This window comes from Mycteria americana, chromosome 5 (genome assembly GCF_035582795.1).
Source record: "Mycteria americana isolate JAX WOST 10 ecotype Jacksonville Zoo and Gardens chromosome 5, USCA_MyAme_1.0, whole genome shotgun sequence".
Classification (NCBI taxonomy): Eukaryota; Metazoa; Chordata; class Aves; order Ciconiiformes; family Ciconiidae; genus Mycteria; species Mycteria americana.
Window position 1 is genome coordinate 34454880 of NC_134369.1, and position 23981 is coordinate 34478860.

The following is a 23981-nucleotide window of genomic DNA, read 5'->3' on the forward strand; positions in this document are numbered from 1 at the left end:
AGGGATTCATAATGAATCTCCTGATGATTTCTTGCTACATGCCCTACCTGTCTGCTCAACCTGTCAGGCGTACAAGACGTGCATGAATAGTATTGTAACCCGAGTGATCAAGACGCTGATCAGCCCATTTAGTGAGAGTGCTTAGGTGCAGAAATGAAAGCACAAAAGAATTAAAATAAAAAGATAAAATAGAAATACAGCCAGGAGAACCACAAATCTACAGCAATGTATGACTAGAAAAAAAAAAACCTTAAGACCAAACAGGCCATACAGCTGCAAGTACATAATTTGCACTATGTAAGCACAGATGCTACTCAGTCTCTGCTTTTGTTGATAAGACTGCTATAGACTTGTTTACCTAATCTTAACAACGCTGCACTAAAATAGTCTATAACATAAAAATTGTCATGCCACCACCAATACGAAGTCCATCTTTTGATTATTAATTCATGAGGTCTTTCACAAAACATGGCATGTGTTCACAATTAGCAGAATTAGCCCACTCTTCCAGCAGCTTCACGGAACTCGCTGCAACTACCCAGAACTCCTAAGCATAAGCCTGCATCTGAGTACTTTTTGCATGCAAAATATAATAGCATGCAACACATGCTGTTGTCAACTGCAAATCTCCAGTTTCCTCAAGAAGTTGACTTAAGCACTTCATGTAATCTTACATAGCTCTTAATGCCCTAGACACAGAACATTCCTGGGTTGCTCAATCTGTAAGATCTATTTCATTAAACACTCTCAACCCAAACAGCTAGCTCAAGAATTAGATCTCTGACACTTTTAAACAAACTTAATCTCTTAGTAACATTTTAGGGCTTTTGATCCTGAGTAAAGAATTCTTGCAGGCTTTGGAATAAACAGCATCTATTACTGGGCACTTAGTCTCCCCTCCAAGCAGTTAAAAATGAAAGGAATGTTGTTTATCATCCTAAAATAGCTCTCAGTTAAACACTAATCATTACCATTGGTGAAAAAGACAGTTTCAGTGGTATGCCATTTAAGTTCTACCCTTAAAATACTGCATATTGCAGGCCCTCCCTGCCACTGTATTTTGTGGTTTGACATGCTTTTTAAAATTCCTCTTCCCATGATTTCTCAGTTTCTCAGTTTCACAAAAATATCTCGCATCTCCTTGGAAACCTGAACACAACACAACAAAGACTGCTGGCTCTAATGCTTAGAAGCAGGTTAGAAAAAGAACTGCATTCCCTTGCTAGTTAGGATACGGTTCAACACTTCATTTCTCTTTACTGATGTATCTAACAAGAATCTGTCCCTCTCCCCCACTAATTTTCTTACTTGCCTTCCCAACCGTTCACTCAAATCCTATGGACTCCTCAACTACTAACTTGCACTCACCTTGAGGTTTAATGAGTTTTCTAAGCATCTATGTAGAAAAATGTAAGCAATTTAAGGAGGCTGGCAATACCCAAGCAATACTCCACTAAGAAGTAAGCCTTTCCCCACAAAACTGGCAAGAATGAAGAGAACTAAGACCCCTTTTGCAGAGATATTTAAAACTATAATTTAAAACTATATAAAACTATAAATTGGTTTCTGTACCAATTGCTCTTGATCAGCACAGGATACCGAAAACCAGCCAACTGATTTCTTTTGGTTTCCGTGCCCATCTGTAGTTGCCATAACCCCTAGTTTGGGAATTGCTGTTTAGGTATTAATGTTGCTGCTACTACCAGCAAATGTTTGCCCCCCAGTTCATCAATCCTTTAAATACCACTCTAGTTGCAGTAAGAAAAAAAAGTGCTGCTTCTCATTTTAGATGTAGGACAGCCAAGGGAAGGACAGACACCCCCCCATCCCCAAAAAGGGACTCTCCCCCAGCCTGGTAGTCCTGTGCCATGTTCTGCTCAGAGCAGCACTTTGCTGCAGCACTGTTGCAGGTTTAGCCAACATTCCCCTTGCAAAGCCACCTTCACCATTACAACAAAGCATATATTCCACAATTAAAAACTACAATTCTGAAGGTATTTCCTACAAATTATACATCTTCACTAGCATAAGATGAGAAAATTCTCTCTCACAGGAATCAATGGTGTTTTCTCAACTGAAGCATGGTGGGAAATTTGAATCATCCAGTTACTGCAGTTCAGCTGGAAGCCTTGCAGAGACAGGAACCAAGAATAACAAGCAGCACGGAAATATCAACATGAAGGGGAAAAATAAGGAAGAATAAGATCCTCCCCCCAAAGGCTAGAAAATGGCACACGAAAAGCAGAGCAAGAATTTCCTTCCCAGAATACTACAAGAGCAAGAGAAGATGTTCAGCTAAACTGAAAGCTGACAAGCTCACCATCAACAAAAAGGGATACTTCTTCATACCGCTACCTAAGGAACGCACTGCTGAGGGATACAGGATTGCAAAGCCAAAAGCTTAGCTGCATTAAAAGGGGAGAACAAAAGATAAAATTACATTGTAATAGAAAATATTTAAAAACAAAGAGCTGGAAAAGATACAAACATCTTTGAGTTTTATGACACAAGCCAAACTAACAGGATCCCCGAGATATACACCCTGGAGTATATTATTGTCATAACTGCCTATTGTAGATTTTTTTGCATCATCATCCCAAGCATCTGTTACTACTCCTAATTAAAGAACAGATGGTCTGACCCAATATGGCAATTTCTATGACCCTATATTTATCAGCAGGTGGGGAAATTAAGTTTTGAGGTCTCAAGCAAGCAAAGCAAGATTAACAAAAACAGATAGCTAAATAGGTCTCAAAGCCATCTGGTATATGACACTTACTGAAAATAATATTCTTGAAGCTTACGTACCATGTATTTTCCACAGTCTCTGTACTGAGAAAACAGCCTTCCACAAACTCCACCAGATGCAAATAGGACTTAACTCCAGAAACACAGAGATTACCAAGCTAATAAATGAATCCTTTTTCATGTTAAACTAGTGAAGCACAGCTATTCCAGCTGTACAGTGAAATTTGTAGAAGTCGGCATGTTCAGATAAAAGCTAGAGGCCATTTTCAGTAAAGACTTCTGATAAGGTCATCACACACCAGTAAAAGAAATGAAGAAAGCATAAGAAGGTATACTTTTGCCTACATGTTTTAAGTGCAGGTTGAAAATGTGCAGGTGCACTGTGGAAAGGTGCATTCTCAAATCTGATAACAGATGGAGAAGACAGCTTGAAATAGTTAATCCGCACAAGAAAAGACTCTGAGACAGGAATTAACCAATAAGGCAGTAGTAGCATATGAAAGAAAGTACACTTCTTTAAGTGAGTAATGTTCCCCCCTCCTCCTTCAAGAAATCTTTCAAGTTTTACTGGTAAAAAGGGCACTTCTGGTAGTATACGCCTGTATTTATATTTTTTTAATACTCTGTTGGAAAAAAAATTAAAATGGATGAAAAGTTCTATGTTCATGAGTCATGGGGGCTTCTGATGAGCCTATGTTCTGAAAATGTGCATACCAACCTCATTAAGTTGCCAGGAAATATTATTATTGTAACAAAATAAATAAAAATTGCCTTTTCCACTTAGAAACAGTCACATGGAATGAGTTAATACACATGTTCTTAAATTAACAATCACCCGAAGGAGACCAAAGCAACAAGGAGGCTGGTTACGAGGGCGTTCTGTCTGAAGACACCAGAAAGATGCTCTTCAGCCTAACTCGGAAGCAGCTTTCATCTGGTACCAGCAACAGCAGACAACTAGTCAAAACAAGAGAGCCTCCTTGCAGCACATGCCAGCAAAGCACTTCTACGGCTAATAAAATTCTATGATGCCATTACCAAGGAGAGTAAAGTATTTCAAGCCTTCTATTCAAATCTTACTAATTTTCTCTAAATAAACCAGACAGATGAGCTGATTTCTTGCACATGGAGAATTTAATGAAAAATGTCCAGATAATTCCTCAAAAGGAAAGCTTATAGATATATAATTTTAAGGCTGTATATTAATAAAGCATTAAAATACACTGCTGAAAGTTTTTTTCACTGCCATTTTTCTTTTCAGACCATTGTACCAGTCATTTACTTTGTCCAGTATTATTCTCCTAATATTTAAAACCTACTTCTAACATAACTAGTAAGCTGTGAAGTGCTCAACTTTTTAAGTGTACTCTCGCTCATGGAAAACCATTAGATGTGACTGGTTCAAGTCAAACTCCGCATCATTTGGTTACCTGACACACTCACTACAGCTACAAGTTCTGTGTCAGGGATGGTAACTCACCAGGGTGCCAGTTAAAAAGCACATCTCACACAATCGTTTACCACTGAAGAATAACTCTTCTACTGTATGTAGACTTAAAAAACCCCCAAACCTAACAAAAATTCGTTCCACTGTACAAAACTAAGCATCCCCTTTGTGCGCACGTGTGATGGGGGGCACGCACAGGGGGAGGAACAGAACAGAAATAATTACTTTTTCCTTGAATCTGTTATTTAATTTCATTAATTGAAAAATATTCAAAGATATTCTTAAACATGGAGAAATTGACATAGAAAAAACAGATCGAATGGTTGTCTGAAAGTACCTTGGGGGGAAGTGAGTTCAATACATACAAATGACAGCAATTGAATATATGAAGTCACACTGTACTGACTTAGTTAAACCAATGTCATCCCTGTGCATGAATGCTCTTATATAAGGTTAAGCCCATTTTTCCACCAATTTATCTCGTTATTTACCCAGAATATTTCTCCTGCAGGACTGATCTCACCTTTTCCAGACTGTAGGAAAAAAGACACTACACATTCCTATGCATTTTCTTGAGTGGATTTATGATTTGACATTCCACAGCATGGACACCAAGTTAAATGTGAACCTATACGAGCTGAAGAAAATACTACGCAGAAATCAACTGGTTGCCTACAAATTTCTGTATCAATCTAAATATACCTGCAATAAGTATTGAGTTATTGGATTATATTAGAAAAACAAGTCTGATCTAATAATGCCACTTTTCTGAATTTTTCCAGTTGTTCCCAGGGAGTTTAAAAATAGAAAGAAAGCAAGCTTAATGCATCCGTAACAGAAAACGTTACTGAAACTGCTAAAAAGGGGACTATTGTGAAAAAGCAAAAGCTGTGATTGCACGTTTCACTCAGTCTGGTGCAGAGAGCTGTAAGAAAAGAGAGAGACCTGCAATCACCACAGACTGCCCTTGAACCCAAGCACCTTTCAGAGAGCAGACTACACTCTCACCCATAATAAGGGTTTTCAAACTGACACTGTACACGCCGATAACGGAGTACTCTACTGTGGTTAAGTTCCGAGGACATTATGCCACCCACATCATCTTCACCCCCTGCTCTCTCCTTTGAGGGTGTTGATAAAAAGAGAAACGGGACAATAGAGAACTCATCAAAAGAGCTAAAAAACACAGCTAGGAAAAGATGAGGTTTAACTGTTCTTAAGTTCTTTAGGACACAAGGAAGTCCTTTAGAATCAAGGAAAATAAACATCTGCAAAAGGGAGAAAAGTAAAAAGTCTGCAGCATGCTCTCTAAGGCAATGCTTAAGAGTGTTTAACAATAAAATTAAATACGAATCCATAAGGCAATAACAAACTAATAGTAAAATGCAACACCAGCCTCATTTATAAATCTTCCATTTAACATACAAGTCACTGCAGCCCATCTCTTCTGTTTTTTTTTTTAAAGCTTTCCGAGGCCCTCCTCTTGCACCCACCAAATACATACTATGTCATTTAAAATGCACCGTTATGCTGATGCAGAAATTGTGCTATAAAACTTGCATTTGAACGTTCTTATTGTTTCTCAGATTTGTGTTTGCCACAGAAAGTAAATTCTATATACATTTTATAGCACAGTAAAATATAAATATTGTGACTGGATGCCCAGGTGAATTAAGTCCACATTTCTGATTTAGCCTACATCTTATTGCATTTGCTATTTTTAAGGAGGGATCAATTTACGGGTACATTTTTACCCATAAAAATTTAAAAAGAAGTTCTTCAATTAAAATATTTTCCCTACGGATACAGTAACTTCTAATGTGCACACATGAAAAGAGCCATGGTGATACCTTGACAGGCATCTGAAAGACACCAACAGCCAGCAGACCTTTATAAAGAAGAAAATATTTTACAGTGATAAAAAAATGAAAATATCAATACAAGTATTTGGTTACACCCAGTTACACTTGGAATCACTGTAAACTTGACTGTCATAATACAAAGCTGAAGCTGTTTTCATTTCCCGCAACAATTTAAAACGCTGGTGCTAAACATCAAGGAGGCACTTGAGGTACAAATGTTCTTATTGAACCCTGGTTTGAAAGTTTGATATAAAGCTATAATCCCCAACTTCTGTAAATGTTAAACATGGCTGTAAGCACTGAAACTTTACTGACAGGTAAAGTAGATCCACTCCATAGTTTCTGAAAAGTTTCAAAACTTAATAGGAGGCTGACTGGGAAAAAAAAAATCTTATCAAAATAAACTTTACAGTAGTGATTTTCACTGCTTATTGTTTCAGATGGGTGTTTGTATACTATTTGTTACCAAAAAACCTTCAAATTCCTACACCTATGAATACATCCCCATTGGAATACATTTGTTCCTATATTTGTACTGGGTCTGGCTAAGAGGGAGTTAATTTTCCCCACAGCAGCCCTCATAGTGCTGTGCTTTGTGTTGATAGCTAGAAAGGTGTGGATAACACACCGGTGTTTTGGCTACTGCTGAGCAGTGCTCCCACAGCATCAAGGCTGTCTCTCCAACATTTCCCCCTCACCAGTAGGCTGGTGGTGGGCAAGATCTTGGGAGGGGACAGGACAGCCAGGACAGCTGACCCAAAGTGACCAAAGGGGTATTCCATAGCATATGACATCCGCTCAGCACTAAAAGCTAAGGGAAAGGAGGAGGAAGGGGGGCATCCGTTATTTACGATGTTTGTCTTCTGGAGCAACCCCTAAGCCTACTGAAGCCCTGCTTCCCAGGAAGTGGCTGGACATCGCCTGCTGATGGGAAGTAGAGAATAAATCTTATGTTTTACTTTATTTCTGTGCATAGCCTTTGCTTTTGCTTTATTAAACTGCCTTTGTCTTGACCCATGAGTTTTGGGTTTTTTTTTTCCATCTTATTTTCTCCACCCCCCCATCCTGCTGAGGAGGAGAGTGATAAGAGTGGCTTGGGTTTACCTGGCATCCAGCCAAGGTCAACCCACCACAATATTCTTGAACACACAGCAATTTTAAGTATCCTTAACATATATTTGATGTCTGAGCTAACACTAGCTGGAAAGCAGAATTACTAATACCCATGATTCATACTAGTATTTAAAAAACCTCTCCTGTATCTTCATACACAAGGCAGTTTCCATTAGCGTGTATGTGAGCTTAGCAAAAGGAAAAGTCTTCTCAGGACTCTTAAAGAGCTCCTAAAGTGCTCTTCACTCAGCCACTCGATTTTTGAAAAACTGTTTTATTGTCAGAAACTTCAGAAGGTGAGGTCTGTCTTCTCCAGGAAAATTCTGGGAGGAAACAGGTGGTTAGCACCAGCTCATGAAGAACTACCTGCCTTCTTTCAAGATAATTTTTCCATGAAGCCCCAATGCAACACCCTTGGCCTCATTAATCAGATAGACATGTCCAAGGGCAGAGCTCTGAAAAGGATCACAGACACACACACAGTTGGAGTGGGAGGGGAACATTCATAACCCTCCATACCTTCTGCAATCAGAGCACCATGAGCACACACAATATGATGCAAAAACATAAACAAGTAAAGAGGTTGATGACTGACGTTAAATGGGAGCATCCCCACCAATGAGAAGTCAGAGAGATCAACTATCATCCTGCCTAGTCTGGGGACCACCAAGAAGATTATCAGATGCTTCCAAGTTGACCTTCATGTTTTCTGTCTTCTTTCTTTCTGGTTATTTTGTTCAGCATTTTGTAAGACATATTGAATTATTCCTGTCCTATTGCTCAATTGCATGGTTATCAAAAATACTTTTGTCTACATATGATAGACAGGCTCTAAATTCCACTGCTGTTCACACACCACAACCTGAGAACAAATGGTGGTAAACCATATGAAAGCAATAAATTTTCTTTAATGATTTCTTTTCAAGTAAACTTTGGGGTGTAATCCATCAAATTGATAAGCTGTTGGCTGCCTTTGCTTCTCTTCAAGTTGCTCCAGCTAAGCTCATTGCTAACCCATCAAATAACTTGCTTATTTCCTTATGTCTCCAGTTATTTTAAACTGAAATGCAACAGCACAGGCTCTTAGCCATTCTCCTGTTATTCCATACTTTGCACTGTTTGTGGCCATTTCTCAAATCATGGGCCTACTACTTTGATGTCTTCAAGTTCATAAGTCTGAACTTCTAAAAATAATTGTAGTGCAATTTTAAAAACTAAAAGTAACACTGGATGATTAGATGAAATTGCAGGTAAGACAATTATACTCATGAAACCAAAATAGTTTTGGTACAAGTACAGAGTGTTTACATAAAGCAGGTGGAAGAAAAAGCAAGCTCTGCAGTTTTTCTTGGATGCACTGAAATCCAACCTTTTGTCAAATCTTCTCCTAGTTCAAGTTCCTTCACATAAATTATTCCCTATACTTTTATATCTGAAAACCAGACCACTTGAAATACTATGAAATCCTCTTATATAAACTATCAGCAATTAAGTCAATAACTAAGGCTTCAGCTTTTTTTGTCACTAATGGCACGGGGTGGGGTTTTTTTAGAAGGGACAAAAGGTCAACAGTTTCTGTGTTGGAGGCTTCAATCATCTCGCTATTATTTGCTGGTTTTACCATTGAGAGGTTTATGCAGTAAGCCATCTATATTTGTCAGTCATTCCATATACCAAAAAACCTAATGAGAATTCTAAAATCTGAATTCTGTAGAAAGCAACAGAGGTCACAACTGCCATTTTTATGGTACTATGACTACTAAATTCATACACCTGCTTTCATAACTATGGGCCAGCTCCCTCTCAAAGGATAACTAGTACAGATAGTCCTTTTTTTTTCCTGTTTTGAGTAGTCTGCAAATGGATTCTGATTTTTAGAGGCGCGAATCCTATTCCTTAACTGTTCTCTAGGCCGCTTGGATGCAGTTTTCAGCTATGGGTGCTGCACAAACTGTTCCATTCAATTATTTTTGTTATTTACATTATAGTAGATGAAAATCCTTCCTATTAACAGATGAATACAAGGGCCTGTTTTTAGTACATGACAAACACACACTCTTCCTTCTTTTTCTACATGAAACTTAGTATAAAGAACAGCCACTATTCATTTAAAGAAAAACTCATTCACACAATTCTTTCCAAACATTAGCACATGTACAAAAACACAATAGGGTAGAAGTTGTTAGTGAAAGGTAGGAACAAAAGGTAGGAAAAACAGAGTACACAAACACAGATGTTTCAATCCAAGCAAGCAGCAGCACAACATCAATCCATTATCACCGCAGTTCCCAAGACCTTCACATTCAGACCTGTCTTCCCTCTCACACTGTAGCAGATGGGGAAGCAGGGCTGTTTCTGGCTTGCCCCAAACCTTTGCAACCCCCAACCACCAAATCCCCCCCAGTTTAACCAGCCAAACAGCCTTCTGCACCCCTTTTCTCTCTCCCACCCCAATCCCTGTAACTCCAGCTGAAGCAGCTCTGGTTCTGTCTAACCCAACTCCCACCTTCCAAACTTTGGCCCTACTTGTCTCCTGCTCCCCTCGGCTCAGCATCATTTTTCTGGCTTCCAGAAAGGAGAAAACTAGGGGCTGAAGAGGAGAGAAGGGAAAACCCCCTTCTCCAGTGCATGCTGCATGTCCTCAGTAGGTCCATCCTGTCACATAGGAATTGCTATTTTATCAGATAAACACTGCATTATTTTCAAGAGACCACAATGAGGTCCTAATGGGAAGACTCTTCCATGAGCATGTAGCAGCTGGGGAAACATGAGATACTGACATTACAACGTATGCACACAAAAGGAAATAATTATGGTACTGCACGCAGTCTTAACTTTTAATAGCCACAATTCCAGAGAATTCAATGTTTCATCTGAACAGTCTCCTAAAATGTGCTGCAGCACAGGATTTCTGAGAATTATTTTACAGTGGGAAAATACATAGCTGTATTCTCCTAGACTTTTGTATTTTTCTGCACTGCAAAACAATGTCAATTGGATGTGTCTATAGTCTCGAGCTGTCTAAATGCCACCCCATTGATCTCTCCAATCTGTGTTAGGGACAAAACAGATATTGACATCTACGAGGCCCACAGGGACAGAGCTGGGAGCCCACGCCGAGCCCAGGGCTGCAGTCTAACATTACGGCTTCAGCCCAGTTGATGGCCTGCCGCTGCCAGGAACAAGACGACCGAATCCTTCCGTCTCCTCTATTCCTCCCTTCTCTATTTCTGGCCTACAGTCATCTCCTCACATTACAGATACATTCAGCTTCCAAAACAGTAGAAAACTAACCCAGTAACAAAAACTAAATCAGTCTCTCTTTGCTGAGATGATGCAGTAGATCAACTTATGGTAACTGTGAGGACTAGAGAGAGAAACAGAAGAGAGAGGAGAAGCAGAAACAAGACTTCAATCTTTCAGGGTACTGCTTACCAGTAATGCAAAACCACCAGCTGTAATTTAAGTCTACAGACATTTTCAATAAACTTTACTAAATCCCAAATGTTTTAAGAACTTGTGTCCTTCCAAGTTAGAGGAGAAAAAGCAAAATATAGCACATGTATATAGAAAACTCATGGCTCAACTAAGTTGAAATTAGCCCGCTTCACAACACTCAAAGGAATGTCTCCTTGTGAGGGCAAAATACATCTAAGGGTCAACTTACCCCACAAATTCCTATTGCATAGCTATTTGTGAAGCTGTTTATTTCCCCGAAAATGTATGTTTCTAAACTGGGGAGAAAACTCTCAACTCCTCTTACCCACGCTGAAGCAAGCTTTGTTATAAGTATGCATAGTCCTTTATCTATACTGTAGCTACCACATACTGCAAACACCATCTCGGTAGCCACTGACTACTGCTGACTTTACTCTATGAGTTTCAGAACAAAATTAAGACAAAACACAATGTTTAAGGAACGGTTCTTCAGCAATCCCAGTAAACCCCTACTTCCACAATTCAATGTCAATAATGGATCTAAGTGCAAATGAAGATCTCACTGGGTGCCTATCTTCATACACTTAGATATTTGCACAGATTAGCCATACTCCTGTGATGATCTAACTAGTTCTGAGACTGCTGCCAAACCAAGTTAAGTAGGCAACTCCAGTCCCTCCCTTTTCCTCCTGCTCAAAATTTCTAAACCAGAAAAATAAATCAATCCCTTCTCTCTTCTCCGATCTGGTTCTTACAATCCAGCGTGGAGCTTTTGGCTTTCATTCCAGTACTTATTCCCAAAACACAGCTGTAAAGTATAAAAATCAATTAATAATGTTTTGATATAAGACAGCTCACCCAGACACTACACAGGACAGATTTACTATTCTCATCGTTAAATAAAACATTCAGAAAATCTCCAGAGACTTGTTTTTCACAAATGTTGACAGAGCCGAGTACTGCTTTTATTATCACTGTCTAAGCTTATAATAGAAGTATACTATTCATTTCAAATGGCCAAAGCCAAAAAAAAAAAAAAAAAAGGACCTTCCCCTGAACATCGATCATTATTCTCAATTATGAATCATGAAAAGCATATTATGTACTAAAACCATCCGGTTTTTAAACTGTTCAGATTCTCTGCACACGCATGTTCCTATTAATGCATTCAGCTAATTCATATTATGAATTTTATTTTCATAGAAAAGACGTCCACTTACAGAAAAATGGTTCCTCTTGGAAATATCACAGGCATTTGAAGAAGGGCACAGGAAATCTCTCTTCAAAGATGCAGCAGCTGGTAAAATAGAGACAAAACTAAACAAAATATACAGATAAAATATTCTTGTTCAGAGTTAACTAATTCAAGATTTAGATAGCCCATGAGTTGGAGAACAATATTCCTGAAAAAAAAGAACCTTCCACTGAGAGCATATACCACAAAATCTCAGCAGTAACAAACAGCAGTACTTTTCATAGAAGAACGGTCCAAGCCATCCAGGACTTCTTAAAACCAAACAAGTAATTATCTGCATTTTCCCTATCCTCCAGATATTTCCTCCTGCATTTCCCAGAACCTCGTTTTGTTACTCATTCCTGCTTGCTGCTTATAAATCAACTCCTCCCACCTTTCCGTGTCCTGTTCCCTCTCTCTTCTTCTTTCCCCTTTTTTTCTTTTAAACAGTCTCCTGCTCTTACAGTCTTTCCTTCCTCCCGGCCCCGTCTCCCAGCCTAGCGTCTTCTCCTCTCTTGCTGTTCTCCAGCGCTCTGGTATTTGAATCACAATTGTTTCCTCTCTCCACTCTGCACTGGATGCCAACACAGGCAGCACTACCAGTACTGAACAGATTGTCCCTGCACTCTCATTTCAGAGACCCACAGCTCACGGAGGCTGGTGTTTCAGAGGAAAGCGATGCGAGGAGAAGACACACTCAGGCACTGCAGCCATGCACCGGGGGAAGCTCAGGTGTCCCGCCAGACCCTGCGAAGTCCAGCCAGCATTACAAACAGTGAGTGAAGCAAAATGAGGGTCCTTCAGCAAACTTAGCTGCCAGAATAGTAAATATAAACTGAGTGTGTGAAATCTGTCAAAGCTAAAAGTCTTTGACAAAAAGGGCTTCAATTGGGACAGCTTTTTTTAGAGTACAACCACCTCCCTCTAAGTTCCAAACGATGGGACTGCAAGAGCTACTCATCTAAATAACTGCAGATTAAGCTAAACAAAATAATGTTTTTTTCCTGCACTACAAGTCCCAGAGCTCTGACCAATAAGTCAAGATAGCACTAACATTTCCAGAATGGCATTTAAGGCAAACGATCACCAATGCAGACTTGCCTTACAACATCAAGCTGTGAAACTCAGCAGATTAAGGACTGACTGATGAGCAGCTCTGCCTTCTGTTCAGCAGGGCAGGAGAGGGCACACAGCTGTAGGCAGCCAACTCAAGATATGCTACCCTCGTTCGTCAGGCAGAGTCACTCAGAAAAGGATCATTTTTAAGTAGTGAAAAATCTCGAGCAAACCCCGATATAACAGTTTCAAGAACTAAACTGTACAGCTTCAAACTGTGCAGGACAGTTTTATCCGAATGCATCAGAACCTGTGCTGCAACACAACTTACCATGAAATATTTGATTAGCTGAACTAAGCAAGACATCGAAGAAATGCCCCCTGTGCTTAACAAGGCGATACAAGCACATGTGCTGTGCACTGGAATTCAGACTTCACACACACATCCTCTCTCACTGTTCCTGAGTGAAAGACCCTCAAACAACCACCAAATCAGCAGATGGGGGAAGCCAGGACAACCCCTTCCAAAGGAGGCAGCATCTTAAAAGCATCCAGTGAATTAACATGTAGGCCAAACTCAAGTAAGTTCTATTTAATTTACTAATTTTTTCCATTTGCAACTTCTATTGTGTAAGCTGCCTACTTTATCCTCTGATGGCTTTACCAGCTGAGGTTTTTGGTTTTGCTTTTTAAATCTGCTTGGGACTTTCAAGAAAACAGAATAACTAGAACTACAATTTGAATAGCAGGATTTATTATTTCAACAGCTGTTCACAAGTGAGATTAATTCCACTAATGATACAGAAGAGAACATAAATAGAAAAGAAAAATCAACCTTCACTCAAAAGTGTAACATTTTCCCAAGGTCAGTAATGTAATTCTGTTTGTTTAGGTCTTGCAATTTTTATTTTTAGCAAATATCCTTAAATTTTCTTTCCGGTTATAAAAGGCAAACCAATGTAAAACTCTGCTGCACAACTACATTTTCAGTCCTCCAGCCATTTGGAATTATTTTCTACTTGTTTTGCACTTAAGATGCCTTCCCAGACATGACAGATTAAACAGAAGCCCATGCGTCAAGTAGAAGTTATCAGAAAACCTACATGGAAAAAAAATACTAAACCAGATTGAATTTGCATCTGCTTGTCTTCCATTGCACTTTAATGTCTTGGTTTTACCAGTATAGTCTATTACATAAAATTAAATGAACGAAGAGACACAGTATCTTCTCAGAGTAGAGGTTTTAGTGTGCTGTTCCAGTGGTGTAATTGGCAGGACCAGCAAAGGATGTTCAATACTGGTTCAGTAATTCACAGAAGAAATTTGTCAAACAGCAACCATTTAGGAAAAGAGCCATTAGAGATTTCTGGATAGTCTCCAGTCGCCATGGCTTCAGCTTTCAGCCCATGTAGCCTTGCTACAGCTATTTGAACAGACTTTTTGAACTGTGGTCCTTTACTAAGTGTTTCCAGTCATCTCAGGGGGGAGACCCATCAGCCAGGCAGTCCCAAGATCTATGTTATAGCATACATTATAAAATACCTAGCAATACTGTATGTTGGTGAAGTTACAGCAAGTCTGCTCAAATGACAGATATAGTACAACAAAAATAGTCTCACAGGCCACTCGCTTGTCTGGCTTTTTATATCTCTGCAAGCCAAGAACCTCCTTCTCTGCGCTCTTTTATACTGACTCAGGCAAGACAACCTTTAAGTCAGTCCTAGTCTTGCCCAGATAGGAACTGCAGAAAAACATCATACATGCAAGTAGGTGGTTAGCAATACCAACACGGAATTAGTTATTCCCTTCAAGTCTTCGTGAGTGAAATACCAGTCCAATAAAACTCTGCAAGATAGTTTTGGGGCTGGTAGGCTACAAAGCACACTCACATACAACAAAAGATGAGGAGCGTTATCTTTTTAATTTTGAAAAATACCAACACTGCTCTCAAATTCATTAAGAATAAGTTACTTAATGGTGGCTTTTCAATAGCATGCTGGCTTGGACAGCCCACATTGATTCTGGATCTCACCCAGGCCAAAGCCTACAGAGAAGGCTAAACCTGTGGTGGCACATGGCATCGGCAGCCAATTTCAGAATCTGATCTAGATAATGAGGGACCCCAATACTCTACGGCTCCACAAGGAAGTGTCCAAGAATGTTAGCAAGAGTAACACTCAAAATACATTCCCCTTTAAAAAACAAACAAACCCCACCAACTGATCTTTGAATTAGAAAAATTAACACACACTTTAATCCACCTACTTACAATAATGTATACTAGAGTATACAAGTAACTAGTCTCAATAATTCCTAAACTATTACTGAATTGCTTTGAGAACTAGTAAAGCACAGGAGAGTTTCCCGAGCAATATGAAAAGGGGTACGTGTCCTTTAACAATAGTGAAGAAGTAAGACTTAAGAAGCAGTAAGACAAATAACATAATTCTAATGCTCAGAAAGATTTGGAAATATTGCTGGGGAAAAAGAAGAGGGGTAAAAATCAATTTAAGTTAGAGGAGAAAGATAAATTACAGTCAGGAAGCCACATCAAACCAATATAATATTCTCCCTTGGGTAAGTGTCTTAGTGAAGCAGCAGGTGTAGTTTATGTAAATGACGCTTCTGACACTGTTCAACATGACCTGGAGACCATAGATCCAAAATAATCAGTGTAGATAACCATAAGTATTGGAAAATTTGCTTTCAGAGAACTTAAGCAGTGGCTCAGTATAAAAATGGAATGTATTTCAGGTCGGTCCAGCTAGAACTTGACCTGCAGCAAGTTTTGCTTAGTATTTTCATTATTAATTTAGGTGACCAAACAGAAGCCCCCTTGAAGAATCTACAAATGCCACCAAACTGGGGGGCGGGAGCTGCAAGGAGTATGGAGGAGATGATCGCAATTCCAGGTGAGCTTGGGAAATCAGGCATTCTAAAGCCGACCAGATAAAAAGCACATGCAGGTGAAAGCAAAACAAAATGCTGTAAGTCTGAAAGAGAGAATGAAAGTAATACTAAAAACAAAAACACACACAGAATTAGCCATCTAAAGAATAATAAAGCAGAAAAGAACTTGGGCAGCTGTATTGGATCACAGACTAAATAAGAGTCATAAACCTGATGTTCCAGAAAGGCAAATATCATTCTGGAAGGTGTTAAGACTACTGAGCACAAGAAGTATATCAAGTCTATTCAACACCATTGTCCTAGCTTTGAAATACCACGTAGATCATTCTTATGTATTCTAAGGAATAGATCCTAAAATCTGGTTCTAAGGTTACTAAACACAGATGGACAGCAACTGAAAACAAAACCTCATCTTCTTAATACAGTTACATATATTTGGTTTTCTAAGAGGTGTTTACAGTAAATGAAAAAAAAAAGAGTGGTCTTTATGTATTAATTAATTTGTGACTTATTTTAAGTGACAATGCACATGAACAGACTTCTCTTCCCCTTCACTTCCCCTCCTCAAATAGAAAAATTCTGTCAAACTTCAGCCTCCACTTTTGTTGGTCTTCTTGTAGAACTAACATGAAATACTTTAAACAGAATTAATCAGTGCAGTTACCAAAAAAGTTACACACTCTACACTAATGCTGATATCCATACTAATTCTACTGCTTTTTCACATTTGGCAATTCATCTCTAAGTAGTCACAATTTTAAACCAAGTTTCAATGTGAGGGTTTTTCCTTTTAGAAAGTAGTCACATTCTGACTCTAGCTGATGTCATATGCTGTGTTTACACCTTTAATATAAAACAATTTAACCTTTAGTTATAGTTGTGTATGCACACATTTATTTTAGCTCAGATTACGCATGTATTTTAGCTCTCATTTTATTTTTTAGCTTTACTGTGAAACAGCAATAATATTCCAACTCATACTTCACCAAAACCCGACGTGTACTTACATCAGTACAGACAGACTCAGAGCATCTATCAGAGCTGGTGTCAACAGCAGATACCAAAGTATGACACCACCTTTCAGCCTTTTAAAGAATTCAGACTTTCAGCAACTCGTTTAGATTTTACACCACCACCCCAATTCCTTCATCAACATTACTATTATTAAATTTCTGGCAGAAAGTAAGTTATTCACATACACAAATTAGTTTCTACAAAGTGGCAAAAACACACTTATAATGGCCATAAAACTAGAAAAGGACAGCATTCCCCTTTTTCTTTAAAAATATGTATGCATATTTACTAGTTCAGAGATCTAAAAACCAGAATAACATAAAAAAGCAGTTTGAAAACTTAAGTCTTCTTATATATCATCTGAAAATATTTGCTGAAGGACAGAACAAGACTTTGATTACATCTCCAGGACTATTCTAAATCATCTGTGAAACTAGACCATGAAGCCTGGGTCCACCAGACACGCACAAGAAGGAATGCAAAACTCCTCCACACTTACAGGAACAGTACCTGCAGTACTGCAAGAGGAAAGAAGGTAACCACTGGCATATGTACAAAAAAGTGCTATTTCTCTGAAAATACGGACAGAATGCAGTGTTTTCGGATATACTAGCACCCATTTTCAGCAACAGAACTCAAAACACCCCAACTATCTATTTGGTGTGTATGATAGATTTTGTAAAGTTTTAAAAACAAACGTTCTTAACATCTCTCTTTTGCCTTACATCTACATTGACAGAGAAAACATCAGGAATCTGGCAAACAAGTTGGAGAAAAACATAAAACAACATGGCAAAAGAAAACAAGTTACCACCACAAGTTACCACATCCACCTGAACAGGGCAACACTATCACACCTGAAGGCAGATAAATGCTATAGAAAATAGGGAATAGCGATGATGTTATCATTGCCCTATACAAGGCTGATCTCCTCTCCTAACATATACTTTGAGAATTGTTTTCTGATGGAAAATGTGGTCTCCTACATTTTGTTACTGTTTGGGAACTTGTGAGTCTGAACAAACAGTGGTGAGCTCTTAAATATCGCAACAGCAATCTTATTCACCAACAAGTCTTCACAATCACCAACCCCCAAGCATGAGAAAGAGATTTGTGAAGTCTCAATGTCTCTAAAAGGCAAAAACTCACTTTATATGGAGAGACCGATGATTAAAAGAGACAGTAGTTTCTTAACCACAAAACACAAAGAAAAAACGAAAAAGAAAAAAAAAAATCACATTAGAGAACAAACAGCTGTCTAAACATCTACTGAAGTCCAGAAAAGAAATCCTACATTATTGTGAGGGATTTCAGTCTTGAACAGATTAGCCAGAAGCCTCATAGTATCATCAATAAAACTCCCTAGGATTGGGGTTTGCTTTTTGTTTTGGGGATGGAGGTAGGGGTAGTTAAGTTTCTTTTTCGAGTATTTTGTCAGAATAAAGATGATTTTACATTAGAACCCATTCCAAAAAACGAAAGATAGTTTATTACTGGATTTAGAAGTCTGTACCTGCCCAAATGCAAGAAAGCACCATCTGGTTTATACGAAAGCCACAAAAATACTGGCCTGTGTTACATTTTCTATTGATTGTACTGCTTTGATAAAGGTAAACGATGCTGAGGTATCTCCTGTTCTTGCCTGCGACACATCTATCACTACCCTGTATACTCATCAGTATAATTCATGCACTAAAACACACACTGCAAAAACTCTCAGACTAGTAAAAGGGACTTAAGAAAACAATTATTAAATCTAGTTGGTAATACAAAATACTTTCCCTGACTAACAAAGGAATTTACAGCGCTACCTTATACTCAGGGTCATCTTTGATTCATGTAAACTCACAACACAGAATGTTACTGTTGAAGATGAAAAGTAAAACTCGCTTTTGTTTAAAAACCACCAAATCTTCATAACGTGGAGAAGGCATATAAATATCTTTCTAAATATTCTCTAAATTTATCTACTACCTGACAAATCTATAGCCTCTGCACCTTTGACATAATTTGCAGTTTTTCTTTGTATGTGTTTTTCTTCAACTCAACATCCAACCTGACTCTTGTCCCCAAAATTTGAGGAAACTTTATCTGTTGGTGAAGAGTATCCTATATAACCAAAGCATCTCCAAGATCATCCAGGTGCACATTTGCCACTAATAAAAATACTAATTACGCAGCTATCCTAGAGCAATGCTAGGTTACAAGCAGAGCCAAATTATTTGGTGAACATGGGGTAAAAGTAAAAGCAAGGTAATAAAAATGAGTCTATCAAGACTAACAAAGACTAGCAAAACTTAAATTTCTTATTGATTTGTGCCCTAATGCTCCAAAGCATCTTCCATCTCCACAGCTTAATACTTCTAGCTCCATTCCCTGAGAACTGCTCACACTGCACACCCCATCAGGGCAACGCATCAGATTTCTCTCCTATCAAGCTACCACTCTGCACAAATCATTTAGAACTTAATATCATTGAGACTCGTACCTATCCACCAAACTGACGGAAATCAGCAAGTTCAAAAGCTGTTAGGAAAGCCTAGAAAACATTAAAGCAGCTTTAAAAAACAGCACAAACATACAAAGTAAGAGTATTTCTGTTCAGCACAGAAATTAGGTTGGTTGGTTGTTTTAAACTTCCCCTATCAAAAATATCTCAACCAAATAAGAGAACAAATCAAAGCATGTTTTATTTGTTCACCTTTGTGACAATATACTCCCGAGCCCTGAAGCTACTTCCAATTATTTTTTTATTCCAGTTTGAACTGTCTATATTTACAAAGTCAAATAACACGTACTGCACATTCATCCTGAATATACACTAGAACACAGGCACATTTTTATGTGTACAATCAACTGCTTTGCAAGAAAAAAAATGTTTTACAGAATTACTTTCTCAAATTCTTAAATGGCTCTAAGAGTTGAATTAGAGATGCACAGAAGTCAGTAGCATGGCATGCAGGATACTTTCATGATAAAGAGCCCCATGGAAAAATGCAGGAATGCGAGGTTATTGTTTCCCTGACCATACAAATGAAGAGCTACTGTAAAACTATGAGACAGTGTGCAACATTTATCATTCTGCAAACCAAAGACTGAAACAGCAAGCTGTGCCTGGCAGTAACTGAACTGCATCAGCAAAGAAGTATAACAGCAGTACGGATTTTCACTAACACTGGCAGCTCTGCACTATGGCACTGTAACCAACGCTGAAAAGACACCACTGCCACTACAAAACATGACATCCACCACGTTGCTTTCTAAGCAGCACCCCATAAAACAAATCTCTAATTTTTTTTCCAGTTAAAATAGATGCCCTTTTTTCCCCCACTCCCCTTTCAAAAACACTGCCTTGTCAAAAGGAATTCCTTATTATTTTAAATAAAAATTAAAATAGTTGATTCGGGGGGGGGACCAACTAAACAAAACAAAACCACCACCCCCAAAAAAACCCCAACCAAACAAAAAAAAAAAACCACACCCCACAGGAATAAAAGCTCCAGGCTCAAAATCTACAATAAATACTTTAAATAAACAAGTTTAAACTTACCTAACACTACATTACCACCAGTGTTTTCATAATTATTTTTAAATGCTAGGAGATTTCCCTACATCTGAGCAGCAAAGAAAAACAGAAGGGAAAAAAAAAAGGGGGGGGGGGGGGGGGTGGAGGATTGGAGATGTAAATGAGCTTACCAGCTGCTCAAACCAGGAACAAGACTTCTCCAAACACCACCTTCTTGTGTAATACGAAGTATAATATTTTAGGAACGCAAGATACAAGGTAACATCTTTATGCCCTCTATACTTTAATATACTTTACGTTTTGGTACTGTAAAACTGAAAAGAAATCAAATGTACTCATGTATGCTACTCTATCACAAAGTGCAAAAACATTTGGACATAGCTGTTTCTGATTTTTGATAATACTTACTACTAAAAACATTTCAATATAGTTCTGCAATTCCTTGTCAGAAGTACTTACTGTACAAACACTGTTTTTCAAACATGAAATCTGAAATTGCAGGTTTGGTGCACCCATGCTAAAAATAAACTAATACTGTAAGCCACAAAGCTAAACTGTAAAAAAGCAAGCGAATACATATTAAGTAAGAAAGAGATGAAAACTATGTTTTATGCCTAGGCATATCAGCTGAAATAAAAAGCAAGAGAGATATTTTTAAATTCATATTGGCCATGATTAGGATGATCCTTGAGCTGCACTGACAATCTGAGGGCCAAGCAAGAGGCACTATTTCAATATCTCACTGATCAGTTTAGAACTGGAGCATAATCACTGCATAGGTATTAACACAGAATAAAATTATTTTATAGGTAAATTGTATTTGCAGTTGAGATGACAGAACAGGCAGCAGTCTCTATAAGGCTCATACCTGGAGCACCAAACCCAAACCCCAGCCTCAAGGGTTGGTTCTATTTGAAAAAGGGAAGAGAAAGGTGTCAGTACTCTATGGCTCACCAAAGGACAAGGAAGAAAAATTCTCATATTTTTGCCATAATGGAATTATGGCGAAAAAAAGGTGTCTGACAGGAAACAGCGAAACCAGTAACTGTAGTTCCTTGGCTATAAAAGATTAAGTAGCTTTTGTAGGACCCTGATATTTTGTCTAACGGTGATGTTTGTTGACACCTTCCATACCAGAATTTCAAAGTGTATATTAATACACTCTTGCAATTTCCCACACGCATAGTAAAGCTCTGATGGTCTGAAAAGCTTTCTTACATTGATTTGCTTCAGAATTCACTCATCTAAGGGAAAGGCTCAATCTCCATTTTCATTTAATAGGCAAAATTAGAAAACAGCTTAAATCCTGATTATATAAAAACATTAGAAGAAGGTCAGCCACAATCCTCTTTGCTCTGTAGATGAACAATTCCAGAAGTTACCTCAGAGCACTGAGACCATTTGGGCTCCTGTGAACTGAAGGCATGTACGTGCACAGCTACCTTGGAAAAATGCAGAGCCGTTATTATTTGGTGAACATGGAGTAACAGTAAAAATAGGCAGTAAAAATGCAGCAGGCGTGCCTTTGGGCATATCAGTAGAGGTATTATTCATCTGTGGTAAGCATAGGAAAGTTTAAGCCCTACCCATGAATATAGGGGCCCAAACCCCGGAAAGTTTTACATGCTCCAATAGTTCACAGATCTGAAGCACCCACTGTTAGGTGACATTACCAAGCAGATAATCAAATATGATAAGCAGACCCGTTACCAATACTACCTGGCACTTCTCAATTCCTTGCAGAATTCATTACACTGAAGACTATGAAGCTATCGCTATCCATTAATTTATACTCCGGTGCTCACCATGGGACAAAAAAAACAAAACAACAACAACAACAAAAAAAAAACCAACCAAAAAACAACTACTCCATAGACAGCATTAGGAGTTTTTCTGAAAAGAGCACTGGTCCTTTGTCATACCAATGTATAAAATTTCTACATTCTGTACCAAATGCAAATTCTGCTCTTCCCAGGTTAAAAAAAAAGCTGTAGTAGAATTAGAAAGCACAAGAGGAAGCCAACAGAGAGCAAAAGGTACTGAACTTCCTGATTCAGAAAGTCCTGAGCCAGAAGTCACCAGACATTAAGCCTAAAGCTACAAACCTGTCTTATATTCCTTCATTTGCATCTGTTGCTACGCTCTGTCAGAGGCTGCACCACTAGGCTAGAAGGAACTTTGATTTGACCAAATACTGTAAGCTAACTGTAACATTGGATTTCTGGATGAAAGACAACAGTTAATATTTTAGTGTATGAGAAAATGCATCCAACTTGTCCAAATATTTAAAGTGCTCTTTTGAATATCTTTTAAGTATCTATAAAGACGGTCATGAGCCTCAACATTCCTTTCTACATCCAAGCCATTTTAATAAAAGCAAAGCTAAAAAACCCAGATTAGCTTTAACTAATGAAGAAACGACAACTGCTTTGCAGCATAATCCAAGAGGGAGTGCTTGGCCTGCAACTTAATTCCACAGCAAAAATATTAAATAGCCACCGCCTTTACCTGCTGTTTTCTCTCAAATTTCCAGTCTTACTAAGTTGACCCCTGCTTCCCTTTTATAGTCAAGGACATATGCAAGGAACACACATCTGTCCCCCTTCCCTCCCTCACAGCCAAGCACGTAAACATTTACAGAATGCTATAAACTTCTGATTCTAAATTAATCCCAGCTGGGAAGGCACTCGGGCCCCAGTCATTTCGCAGCTCATCCTCTTTCCAAACAACCTCCTCCCAACAGCCACTTGTTCCCAGAGAGGCTAAAGCAGCAGTCACCCCTTCTCAAGAAAGGAAGGGTGCACTGGTTCTCAACTTCAACCTTTCTCCTCAGCCAGCCTCTGCAAAGCGCTCTAGCACGGGCACTAGAAGGGTTCCTCCTAGAGGAATAAGAAGGGGAAGTTATGCTGAGGAAAATAAATGCCTAAAAGCAGTAAAGAAAATAAAGGAAAAAGAACAGAGTAAGAAAATATAAGAAGAAAGAGCACAAAGAAAAAATAATATTAAACTTACCTTGGGGTTTAAACAGTGATTATGCAGTGCTTCCTCATATCCTGAAAGATCATATCTATACTACTAGACATACATACACACACTTACCACACCTCTGGGCTATGGGCTTTACAAATACATTACCAAGAGCACATGAGGAAGCAAGAACAGCAGCGGCTGTTCCCCTAAGGTACTGTCACACAAAGAAATCAAGGTCTTCAGGAGCCATGCTATACCAATACTGACAAGGCTGGTTAAAAAAAAAGGCAAAGAAGAAAAAAAGAAAAAAATGTTGTCTTCTCCAGCATTTCTTGTGTCAGAGCTACACAACTAGAAGCTTCCAAATAATTGCAAGTGTGTGGGACCAAGTAAAGAGGTTGACCCCAACAAACGGATGAGGAAGCAGCTTTCCTGCCTTTATTTTCTGTGCATACAGAGCAGAGGAACTAACTAAAGGCACTAAAGGCTGACCAGGCCAGCACCGCTCTAAGTGCAGCCTGGAGAAGTTGACGCATCCAGACACTCAGCCTCACAAATGACAGGACACTGATGTGGACGAAGGAGAGGACCATCCTCACACTATCTGGGAAGGTCTGCACACACACAAAACACTCAACAGCAATAAAATCAAAAAAATCCACC

At 38.7% G+C, this 23981-nt stretch overlaps 1 protein-coding gene across 17 annotated transcripts in view; it reads right to left on the reverse strand.

Annotated features, from left to right (window-relative positions):
* The window catches only part of SIPA1L1 (signal induced proliferation associated 1 like 1), a 226756-nt gene that overhangs the window by 120728 nt on the left and 82047 nt on the right, over nucleotides 1-23981 (reverse strand). For 12 of the 17 annotated variants that reach the window (XM_075502886.1, XM_075502876.1, XM_075502872.1 and 9 more), the window contains one exon: nucleotides 11829-11905. The exons of 3 other annotated variants lie outside the window; for them this stretch is intronic. The gene's annotated coding sequence lies outside the window, so the exon portion shown is untranslated. Of the gene's footprint in view, nucleotides 1-11828; nucleotides 11926-23981 lie in introns of all 17 variants that reach the window. 2 more of the 17 variants (XM_075502879.1, XM_075502878.1) reach the window with 1 other exon arrangement.